Source organism: Phyllostomus hastatus, unplaced genomic scaffold, assembly GCF_019186645.2.
Source record: "Phyllostomus hastatus isolate PE091 unplaced genomic scaffold, TTU_PhHast_1.1 phas_scaffold_39, whole genome shotgun sequence".
Classification (NCBI taxonomy): domain Eukaryota; kingdom Metazoa; phylum Chordata; class Mammalia; order Chiroptera; family Phyllostomidae; genus Phyllostomus; species Phyllostomus hastatus.
Window position 1 is genome coordinate 20,189,538 of NW_025334028.1, and position 13,428 is coordinate 20,202,965.

Here is a 13,428-nt window from a genome sequence, read left to right on the forward strand (position 1 = left end):
TAGTTAGTGATCATTGTCCCACTTAATCTACTAAAGCAGTAGTTTTCAAACATTTCTGGTCATGTACCATCTAAAAGAGTTTTAAAAAATGTTATAGTGTAGCCCTGGCTGGCGTAGCTCAGTGGATTGAGTGTGGACTGTGAATCAAAGTATCACAGGTTCGATACTCAGTCAGGGTACCTGCCTGGGTTGCAGGCCACGGCCCCCAGCAACTGCACATTGATGTTTCTCTCTCTCTTTCTCCCTCCCTTCCCTCTCTAAAAATAAATAAATAAAATCTTTTAAAAATGTTATAGTGCTTCATAAGTTTTTGTGTTATCTAACAGCTTACATTTCAATAATTTCCAGGATAAAATTTCCTAAGAGTTATATGTCTGTGCATTAAATATAATTCATCAAAGCCTTTGAGATACAAATTTAGCACATTCAATTTAAGGAAAATATCTGGCAATTTTTAGTCTTTGATATATAAAGCAGCCAAACAGCACTATGCTGTCTGAAAATACATGCCTTTATTTTAACATTTGAATTTATTTGCTAATATGTATTACTGATAAACAATCTTTCCTCTTGAATGCTAAGTCTAAGACAGAGAGAGGCTGATTATGTATATAAATAGAATCTCGTCCTAAGTTTTGGAGCATGTATGAAATTTTGTGCTTACTCTTTCAAAATTTTTTTAGAAGTCCTATTTGCTTTGCTCTCACCAAACTCACCTCAGTGGCAATGTAGTCTCAGAACAGCCTTATTTGGTTCCCTGGAATTGGTTAGAAAAAATACTCTGCCTACAGTGAGTGTAGAAAATAGATGACAGTGAAGATGGGACCATGGGTAGCAAAATAGTCACTGCAACAGTGCTGTGCATGAAAGATGCAATGCTCTAGACTTAAATAGGGCAGTAAAAATGGAAAGGCATGAACATTCTTGAAAGACATATACTAAGAATGATTAACAGGATATATTGATTGCTTGGATGAGTCAAATTTAGCTCCCAGAGTTTTGGCTTGAGAAACTGAATGGTTGATGGCAAGAAATAGACTACTACTAGTGCAAAAGTTCAGTCATATCCCCTCCTACTCTTCAATAAAATTAACCACTATTCTGGTCTCAACTTTATAAATTTTCCTGTTTTCTTGTTGCTATTTTTTTAACTTGATATTGTGGGAACTCACTTGGAACCTAAGAGTTAGTATAAATATTATTTTAAGCTGAAAACATTTGAGATTCAACAGATACAGGAAGTTCTCTTCTTGGAACTTCCCTTATCTGAGTAAATGCAGAAACTTCTGAGAAATGAAGCTAATATAAATTCTCTCTCCTGGGAAGGTTCAGGGTCATGAAAAATATCAAAAACACCTGCATAAACAAACACTCTCACAAACTTCCTTATCTCCCATTAGTTTTCCTAGAAACCCATTTGTCTTTCCTAAAGAGTCCTATTTGTTCTTCCCATAAAAGACTTGTCTGTCCCCTTGCTTTTTTCTACTAAGTTAGGTATATAAACCTCTAATTTAAACCATTCAGTGAACTAGCTACTTCTCCTGTTAGCTCCTTTTCACATATGAAGAAACCTTTCTTGTTTATATGCATTTTGTCAATTTAACTACCATTCCCTAGGAACTGAATCTAAGAGATTAAACGTTTCTCCTCCCCAACCATAAATGGATTTATATATCATGTTCTTTTATGTCTCTCGAATTTTGGTTCAAAAATATTTTTGTGTGATTATTTTCATTGCTAAATAATATTTCTTTGTGTTCAATTATAATTTATGTATTCTGTTATTGAAACAATTTGGGGTTGTTTCACTTATGCATTAGTGTATTGTATGTATGACATATATTTATTGAGTACCAATTTAGTATCTGACATTGTCCTAAATAGAGATAAAAAATATAGATAACATACAGTTTATGCCCTCAAGAGATTTGCACTCTAATGGCATTAATAAAAGATGGACAAATGTAACCAATACAAATGATAGGAGATTCTATGAGTAAGATAGAGTATACTGGGACAAAGAATATAATTAATTCTCCTAAAACAATGAAGTCAAGGAATAACTGAGGAGCAGGAGATCCAGAAGCAAGAGCAGGTAGAGGGTACAAGGAACAGTATGTGTAAATAAATTTGGAAAGAAAAAATATGACAGATTTTGAAGCCATAATTCCAAATGCATATTATTTTTTAAAGTGTGATTATAGGAATAAGTGGTTATTTTGGAAATGAAAGCAGGATCAAATAATGAAGTTATATGTATTTTCTAATCAGGTTTTTGTTTGGAAAGGATTCTTGTCACTCCCGGTAGAAATGATGGACACAAGGGGAAAACATAGAAAACAAATGGAAAAGATCCTTGAAAAGATGAGTGTGAAATCAGATGAGAGGCATGAGGGTGTGGCGAGAATAGGTTTTGACTCCCAACTGATGAAGAACTTTAAGGTGGCACTTACATTTCTTAGCTAATGTTAATCTCAATTTCCTGCCTGAGGAGGAAAGTACACACACACACACACACACACACACACACACACACACACACACACAGAGTTCAGATTGGTGCTTATTGAGTCTGAGTTGACAAAATTATCTAGTAAGCAGTTTTTCATAGAGCTTAGGAATTTAAATTACCATGTTTGGTGGATTCTATGGCAGGAATGAAATTTTTAAAAATGTGAAAAAGAAAATGAGAGAAAAATTAAAGGTTGGTTCTGGGAAATATAAGAATCTAAGGCAAAGAGAAGAATAAGGTTCATATACATTCCTTTAAGTGTGTATTTTTCATAGTCTATTTTAGTTTTATTTCATCATTATCTATCATAGATTATGTAATTTTGTAAAACAAAGCTATGAACAATAATTACTTCCATAATATACTTCACACCACACTATATATAGGGTGGGGCAAAAGAAGGTTTACAGTTGGACTACATGAATTATAGAGTTTATTCTTGTATTATTACTTATTTATTATTATTTCCATATGTATACTGTAAACCTCCTTTTGCCCCACCCTGCAGTATACATACGCAACCTATAAGTATTCTCATAGACAATCTTTTTTTTTTTCTGACAGTAGTTGGAAAGGTGTGAGTCAATCATTCTTCACAGCTTCTAGAAAATTATTGATTATCAGTTCTTGAACAATTATCACAAGGCAACTCTTTTGTTTTAAACTTTTATTTTTCATTTATCATTCTTACTGTAGATAACCATTCAAGCTAATTTATTTCTATGTTTTTTTTGTGTGTGCATTTTTGCAAAGTTAATGATAATTAAATTAAATGATTTATCTATCAATGCCATTTTCAAAATTTATCCATATTGTTATTTGGGTATCTAGTTCATTACTTCTAACTGCTAAATAGTACACTGAAATATACATTCACCATAGTTTCCTATCTATTTCCCATATTATGGATACCTTTCAACTACTTACTACCTCAGAGGAATCAGATGCTCTGTGAATTTCTGGATTATGGGATAGACCTGCACTTAATACAGCTAAATATTACCAAGCTGCTTTCCAGAAACTCGACTATAAGCTTGCCTGGAATATTAAAGAAGTAGTGAAACCAGGGTACCCTCTTAAAAAAATACACAATAGAGTATCAAAGTGAATATGTACTTAAAACAATAAAAGAAATCATAACAAACTTTAATCTGGGAATAGTTGACAAAATAAAAATACAAAATCTAGAAAAAACTTTTATTGCTCAATCACCCATCATCTTCATAAAATACTTTTTTCCTAAATTTTAACATATTACTCTTCAATATCTTCTTCTTCTGGAACAACTGGAAATACCATTTTCTGTAGCTAATGGACACATCATTTAGCCTCCCTTTATTATGGTTGTGAAATGATAGCTGAGATGCATAAAGTATAAATGTAAAAAGTCTTTTAATACTGGTAAAGAATGTTCTCTGAAATTTGGATTACTTCTATTTTATGTTATTCTTATCAAAAATAAAAAACACATATGACATGTTTCTGATAGTAAAAGCTGCATTATAATGAGTATTTTTATGGGAGAAAACTCTTTGATAAAGTGTCGATGGTAATAGAGTTCTCAATTATTTTACACGTTTAATGATTGGAATAATTTTTTATAGACTTGCTTTTGGCTTATGACTTTAAACTTTTGTTTCTTCTTTACAGACTCACACTTTCAGTGCTTCATGCTGTAGGACACATTTACATTGTAGTAAATTACAGGGCTCACAGCTTTGTGATACAAAGTAGATGGTAGGATATTTCTGGAGCCATTTCTACATTGGAATGGGTATCAATAATTTAACAGTATATGAAGTTACATTTTTTGGCTGTATAGTCCTTGGTCACCTCTTCATATGGCAATAATTTATAATATCCTTTTCTATAGAGAATATATTATAAATACAAAAATATTCAAATAAATCCAAAGACCATGTACCCATAACTTAACTTGTACTTACACACATATCAAATATGTCTGCAGCTGCTCCAGGGGTTGACAGAGCTGAAATATGACAGTAAATGTCCTACTTACTCTAAAAATGTTAAATTCAGAAATATTGTTATGAACACAAACCATAGCCAATATAACTAAGACTTGAAAACAATCATGGTAAGACTATTAAGAGCTGGTTAACAACCTACTTAAGAAACATTAAATGCATTACACAGGTAAGAATGTCATTATAAATCCTATAATATAAAAAAAATGAAGATGTAGTTATTTGCTTTTTTGTAGTAATAACATAATATTTGTGTATATTTTGGTGTAGAACAGTATCTTAATACAAAACAATGTTATTAGATTAAAAATTATAAGACAATGTATAATTGATATTAGTTATAATGCTCATTATTTTTTTAACTTCATTTTAACAAATTGCATTCTTTCCCTAGGTGAAATAGAATCTAGAGTTGTAACTATATACAAATATATTTGCATATATTTCAAAAGTTATAGTTATTTTAGCACTGATTTTCACCCTCAAAAGTGGCCTGGCTTTCATGATGCAAATGATATTAACACATTAGCCAAAGATAAGCAATTAGAAGGCAAAGCAAAATACTGAAATTTGTGGTCTTCTTCACAATCCACTAACATTTTATGTACCATTATCTAATGGTACTTACTTCTAGTCACTCTCAATTTGTTTCATATTTTCAAGGGGTGACTTTGGGGTGAAAGATGCTATTTCTTATCATCTCTAATGCATTCAACTACACCACACGTTGGAACAACAATTTTTATTGGGGAACATTAAATCAGCTTTCCCTTTGGCACAAAATGTGAACCTCTGCTCCTGGGCTGGTAGTCTTCATGAATACATCAGCCCCTCAGAATGAATGATTGTTCTACTTGACAATAGATATATGTTTCACAACTTACACAGGAAATTCCTGACCTGTATTTTATAAATTATACAATCTGTAATGCAGTTCTAAAGATAAGCTCTAGTCAATATATCAAGGATCTGAAGAAAATGAGGACAAGACTATTACAATTTGGGCCACGGCCAAGCAAAGAAATGTAACAAACTCCATTTTCATTACTTCTTATTTGTTTTATGCATGTGGAGTGTCTGTTACACTAAGAGCTGTAAGCAAAGAAATATTGGGTAGAATGAAGGAAAAATTTACCTTCCAGATAGAACTGGCCTAGACAAGTAAATTTTAAGTACATTTGCAAGGCTAAAGTAATTCAGAAACTTGTTACACATTTCTTTCCCTGAGTTCAAGTTGATATCCAAAACTACTTAGTGGTTTTCCCTTGAAGATTGAGGTAGGGAACATAAAGACATGGAGAAATAATGAGGATAACACAAAAATTAGTTCATAAAGGAGGATGCAAATAACTGACAATCAACTATTTCACATGGTGTTGAAAATCTCTACAGAAATTGAAGTTAACTTCCATGACTTCTACCCTGTGTATGAATCTGTTTTGTGCTGAGAGACATTGGACTCACTATACAAACCATTAGGGTAGTTCTACCACTGAGCATTTTATTGACCATAGCAAGGAATAATCCCACCATCTCTGATTAATGAAAGTATCAGCTTGACAACTTCAGGTGGGTTTTTTTAAAGCACCTCTTTAAAATATAGCAGCAGCTTGACGAGTTATAATGTAATGCAAATAAATTCTAAGTCTCCCAGTTTTCCTTGTGCATGGACAGTTCTGATATAGTTGGAAATTTCTATGTTATATAGGTAATTAGCCAAATACCTAAGAATGCCCTATTTATTTTGAAAGATTATAGCTTTTCCCTTTCAATTATTAAACAGTGAGTTATGGCTCTAAATGATAGTAAATTCAAATGTGTTAACAGTTTTAAATCTTTTATAGGATATTTAGAGGAACCCACTCTTATGTGTTTATATGTGTGTGAAAAGGAAATGATAAAGTAGAGACTGGTAAAGTAGAGATAGGTTTTAATTAAATTTTCATAACATGAATATGACAGGAAATTTGGGAGAATTTAATTAAGATCCTTTTTAGAAGGACATAAGGTTATGAATCACTGACCAAAAAATCACACATGAGGTTACATTTCCTTTTCCTGGCACTGTGGACTCACCTAGACATGCTCATCCAGTATACCACCAGGTATCCAGGGGCAAGAGATGCAACTTTTCAAAATACATCAAGTAACGGCTTTCAGAGAGAAAAAGAAGTCAAATTGAAATCAGCTTTCTCTGCAAATGAAATCTGGGCTCAATCTCAAAAATTATAAGATCCTGCACTACAATCATAGGAATTCATGTGTTTTAGTCAATAAAGTCTGATCTTTAATTCAGTTGTTGTCAGTATTAGTAATTTGTACATCAATAGTATCTTTTTGAGAGGTCTGCCCAGAATGTATCCAGGCATGTACTATGAAAAAATAGAGACTTTAAAAAAATATTTTATTTATTTATTTTTAGAGAAAAGGAGGGAGAAAGAGAGGGAGAAAAACATCAATGTGTGGCTGCCTCTCACGAACCCCCAACTGGGGACCCGGCTTACAAGCCAGGCACATGCCCTGACTAGGAATCTAAGTAGTAGCCCTTTATTTCACAGGCTGGCACTCAATCCACTGAGCCACACCAGCCAGGGTGAAAAATAGAGACATTTACTGAAGAAGATACAAGATACAAAAAACATTGTACATAGAACAATGACGCCTCAGTCCCCTTCCAAGTGGGCACCTTGGGACCTCACAAAGTTCTCCCAGTTGCCATCAGCTGACCCATTGTATTTTCCTGAATCTCATCAGTGGTCTGAAATCTCTTCCTTTTCAAAGGTGATTTTATTTTGGGAATAACCAGAAGTTGCAGGGCACCAAACCTGGGGAGACTGAGTCACCTGGATGATTTGATGTTTTACCAAAGAACTCTGCATGAGACATGATGCATAAACCTAGATGTCATTATGGTGAAGCTGCCAACCACCAGTTGCCCATACCTGCAGCATTCTGAATCATCTGAATAGTTTCCATGGGTGAATGTTTGATCTTAATGCACAATCTGATGCAAATTCATTGTTCTACTCACACAGTCATTTTAAGTATATTTTATTGATTATGCTATTACAGTTGCCCCATGTTTTTTTTTATTTTGAATGTGACAGTCACATAATAGTACACATGCTCCCTCAAAGGAGTGTACTGCCTCCACTGACTAGCACAGTGAAGTCATGATTGTTTACACATGCACATTGCTGTCTATTCTCCTTGGCTACTAGGTTACATTGATGTCGAGCAAACCATTCTTGTTTATATTAACAGTGGCTAGACATTTTCTGGACAGACCTCATATTATTCTCTCCTAAAAACATCATTAAAATATAAAAAAGTCATTAAAAAGCAAAGTTAAATATTAGCAAATGGTAAAGATATCCAAACAATTCCTTGCATTGGTTATAATACTAAAAATTGAAAATCCTAAGCAAAATACTATTACTGAAGAACATTATGGAAAATATACAATGACAACTATACATACTTTCTTTCTTAGCCAATGTGTTGACCCTCTCTCTCTCAACTTACTCTCCCATATCTTTCACTCACCTTCTATTTCTCTCTGCTCCCATTACTTGATTGAAACAACTTTTATCCAATTTACCAATGAAATATTTTACAAAATCTAGAGGACATATATTTATTTTTGACCTTGTTGACCATGTTCTCCATCTTACACATGGTCTTATTCCATGATGAGCAGTACCCTAATTTCTTCCTACCCTTGCCTGTACCTAATGTTCAAGTTACAGCTTGAACTTGATCAGGAGTTTTATTTCGTAGTTCTACTCTTTTCCTAAAGCATTCTCAAATATTTCAATGTCATTAAAATAACACATATGCTTATATTTCCAAAATTTATGATTTAAAATCAAACTTGCTTTAGCAACAAGCTAATATATTCAAATATCTTCTTGTCAACACCAACTGATGATTCATTTAAGTATCTCAAAAATTGTCTCAAAAATAACATGCCTCTAAAGAAACTTTATACCCTACTCTTGACTAGTGTTGTCTCTCTGAAGCTTTTGTCCCCCACTTAGACCTCTCCAAATCAACATGGACATTATAATTAACCAAAATTCTCAATCCATAATGCTGAAACTCATCTGACTGCTTATATTCCTTATCCCCCATATCTTAAATTCATCCACATATCTCCAACTTGACTGCCATCATTGTAATCCAAGTCACCATCAGTTCTTACCTAATGAAATTTATTTCTAACTGATCTCAATGTTTATATTTTATTTTCCTTAAATGATTTAAGCAGAGTAATCAACATGATTAAAAGAACAACAACAAATGAGTAACTTGATTTAGACTTTGCTTAAAACCTTCTGATGTCATCTTATTGCAGTTAGAATGATAAAACATTTTGGCATGTCCTATATAAAATTTTCTGATATGAGGCCGCCAATATTTCCATTCTCATTCGTACCCCACCGCTGTTCACTCTCTATACTCCAATCTTACTGTTTTCTTTTTTTTTCAGTTTTTTAACCCCACCAAGTTCTTTCTCAGCTCAGAGTCTGACCCATTTTATTTTATGTGGTGTTGGGAAGATATCTTAAGACAAAAGACACATATCTCTAGACTCTGGGGTACAAATTATTATGAACCTTATAACATTTAAAGATAGTGATTAATATAATAAGCAAAACAGCATCAGTTATTTCTGTTCCTAAACAGTATAAAGATAGATGTATAAAGAAAAACCACAAAAGTCATGATTAACTTTTTGAAAAGGTTGCTGCCTAGCAGTTATAGAAAGCTGCTTCCCTTAGGAAAGCAAGAGAAAAGGAAGCAAGCAAAATGGACTTTGACAAAACTTTGTATTTATTTGCATACTTCCTTATCATTACCTCTCTTAAATTGAGGACAAAAATATATTACCTAGTAATTTAAAGCATTAACTGAATTTCCAAGGAAAAAAAAGGAGCTGTTTTTAATTGTAGCTATCAAAAGTGATCCCTCTCAGCTGCACTGTTAAGCTCTTTACCCACAGATTAACTCACACTCCCTGCAACTAGGGCACAGGTGGCAAACACAAGGCCCGCAGGCTGAATCCAGCCCTCCGCCTTGTTTTATCTGGTCCAGCACCTTGTTTCTACTCGGCAACAGCACCGAGCTCTCACTTAACTGTTAAGGAGTAGTTACATTCATACAGTCCTAAAATCACAGTTGGCCCTTTGAAGGCAACTGCGAGGCTGATGTGGCCCCCAGTGAAAATGAATTTGACACCCATGAACTAGAGCGTTGCTCCAGCTGAGCGGCTGTGTGGAAGGAGCCCCCTTTCTATGTGTTCAGTCACATCTCAACCAGCTTTCATGATGTAGTTTAAGTCCTACCTTTCTAATCACATTCTTGCAGAGTGTTCAAGCCTGTGTGTGAGCTTCTGATTCATGCTGCTCTACCAGTCTAGCCACTTGATCACCTCTCTCCTTATCTTTTTTAGGAGTAGGTTCTTCTCCCCCAGTGACATGCTAAATTTACTGAAGGCAGTAATGTGTTTTTTGTTTATTCACTATTTTTCTAGAGCTACCTAGGCTTAAGCATTTGTTTATAATAAAGAATATAGTTCATTCAGCAAATAGTTGAGTTCTGCAATGGGAACATAGTATATCATAATACACTGGGAATACATAGTTTTAATATATGTGTACTGAGCACTTAATATATGTCAAATATTGTTCTTTGTATTTTACATTAAAAAACTCGTCTAAGTCTCACTGTGAAGTCATGACATAGGCATGATTATTACCTCCTCCCCCAATTCACACATGAAAAAATTGAGACACAGTCACATTAAATATGACTTGCTTAAGGTTTTAGAGCTTGTAAGTAATAGGGCTAGGATTTGAATCCTGGAGGTCTCACTCAAGGTGCAGTAATTACCAAATTTTCTCATTGCACCTACAAACTTATGGAGAACACAACAATTGAATAAACAATTGCAAAGTAACATAAATGCTTTAATAGGGTACAGATTAAAGTAGAGGAACACTAAGGGAAACATTTAATGTAGACCTCAAGGCCCAAGGTTTATATACTCTGATTATAAAATAATATATACATTGTGAGTATATATATATATATATAGAGAGAGAGAGAATATATATACAAATATAAATTGTATTAAAATGCATTCATTACACACACACAATACATTAGTCCTTGTTAGGTGCCTTTAATCTTTAATTTGTTTCTACCTTTTGCATAATAGCAGTTCTGCATTTAAAGTGTTTAAAAATGAGTTTACAAAAAAAAGGTCACTGACTCTTCACCAGCAAAACCTTACCAACTATCTACATTTCCAACTGAATTTCTGGGAAAAAAATAGCAGGTTCAGATTTTTTTTCAGATTGTCCTTTTTTCTCAGGGTTGGCTGTTTGTTATTGTTGTTGAAGGCTACCGTAATTAATTTGTTTGGTGACATTCCCAAATTATTATTTTAATAGTTCACTTTTTTGTATTGTTTCCATCACCATTTATCCCCTCTATGTGCTCTTCCACCTCCATCTACCCCTTCCCCCACAATCACCACACTGTTGTCCCTGTTTATGAATTTTCCTTCTTGCCCAATCCCTCCACTTTCAACAGCCCCAGAGCTGTCAGCCTGCTCTCCATCTATGAGTCTGTCTCTACTTTGCTTGTTAGTTCAGTTTGTTCATTAGGTTCCACATGTGAGTGGAATCATATGGCATTTGTCTATTAAAATGTATAAAAAATTAATTTATTTTAAAATGGGTATCACCATTTGTTAACAAAGCCATATAAAATATACTTCACACACTCAAATGTTTGTCTTTTGAATTAATATTTATCTACAGTGTTTATCAGAAAAATTAAAAATTATGCAAACCATATTAATCCTTTAGTAATGTAATTTAAAAATTTGCAAATGCATTGCAAAAGTAACACTTTGGATATGTAACAATTGTACTTAATTTTTCAAGTGTGAAAGTTTCTACAGTGCTTCAAAGTATTTGGCATATTTGTCATCTGCGAGAAGACCCACAGTTTCACACTTAACCTCTCTAGCATTCCTTGAACCCAAAGAATAAATTACTCCATCAAGACATGATCTTCATTATTCAGTCATTGTTTGTGTATTAATCACTGCCAATGTAAAAGTAATTCTACCATCAGAGAATCCAGACTACTGGAGAAAGAGATTGTTGATTTTGTTTAATTCTTTTCAGATGAAAAATAGTGCAGCCTAAGTCTGAACCTCAATGTTTTCCCAAATGTACCAGAGAGGAAAAGCCTGATGTACAGAGAAAAGCTGATGTGAAGAGTGAATCATATGTACGAACCTTCAAAATAGTGCTCCAAGCTGGGCTGCTGCACTGCACCACTCCAGGTGGCACTATCATGTTGCCACCTAACAACTCTCCCTGGAGCTGTGCAGTCCACAGCATGCTTAAACCCCACCTGGCAGCCCTGACCGGGACTCCACTATGTGTTCCAGAACAGTCCCAATGAGTTCATTTTGGAAACATGAAAACATCAAACAAACAAAGGCTATTTATCCCTCTTAGCTTCAGAAGCAGAGGATTTTCAAGATAATAGAAAAAAAAGCATATCATTATGAAATTCAACATTTATATTAAAGAACATTAATGATTGGTTTAAGAGACTTTTTAAGTAACCATGCTTGCTGGAGGGTATGCAGCCAAACTTCTGTGAATGATTTCATCTTGCTCCCCAGTAAAGCTTTTAATTATAGATACTTTTAAAAGTGCATTACATTAATTAGCCATTTGCTCAACAGGCTGTTTCCCAGGGCTCTGTCTTCCAGTTCCCTTGACTCTGTGGCAGGACCTGGCAGTCGCTACAGCAAGAGTAAGAGTTCAGATGTTTGGAAACAGAATCCAATGATCTTTTGCCAACATGAAGAAGATAGATATGAGCATAAGAAAAAGAATGCATTGCTCTGCAAAAACACTGCTTCATTTCTCAAACACAGAGGGAGGGCAGAAAGAAATAAATTGCATTGGGGTTCTTCTCAGGCTTAAAATAAAGGTTTATGAAGCAGTTCCATTTTTTTTGTACCATACATCATTACTTTAATATTATTTGGATAGGAAACTGATTTAACTCAATTATCCTTAACTGAATTCAGGGCATTTTAGTCACGTAAACAGGAAAGGAAGAGTGGAGTAGCCTGAGAGTTATTAGGGCTGAGACAGAGAAGAAATGTGCCACCCACCCAGCTGCCTACTGGTACCATTTCTTTTCCCATCCATAATTGCATTGCATCCACAGCTTTATTCTCTGCACAGAGACACATAATCTGACTCTGGGAGTTATCTTGCTAAAGGCATAACACATTAGGAAAGCCTTACATTTTTGAGAGCCCCATTGAAAATTTGGACCATCCTCCCCAAATGGTTTCCTCCTAAATTTAATTTTAATCCCAAATTTAGGTGCCCAAATGAATTTGTTTGCTCATTTTGGTGTTCTAATTTCTCAGTTTGAGACTGTTTCAATATTTTAAACATAAATGTCAGAAATGACCTTGCTCAGATATAGAAGTAGTGAGGACAAAGGGACCGTGGTTCTGTGGGAGCCTCTTCAGTGCTAGCTCCCATGTTCCGATGTTCCCCAGAAGGGGAGACTTGTGCAGGGCCTACTCCCTGGTTGACTCTCTCTCCTCTTAGCACTCAAAGCCTTTGAACATGGACTAATACTTTCCATTCTTCAATTCCACATTGCTTTGCCCTAACTATTTTGATCAGACACAAATGAGAGTGTTGCAGACTTTTTATCCACCCAATTTCTGCTCTAAGCAAGAGCACAGGTAATAAGAAGAAAATGCCTTGTATGGAAAAGTGACACATAGTTTACAAAGGGCTTATTATATGCAATCATTTGCCCTAATCTTCTAACAAATGTGTTAAGAAAGAATTATTAACTCAGTTTTTA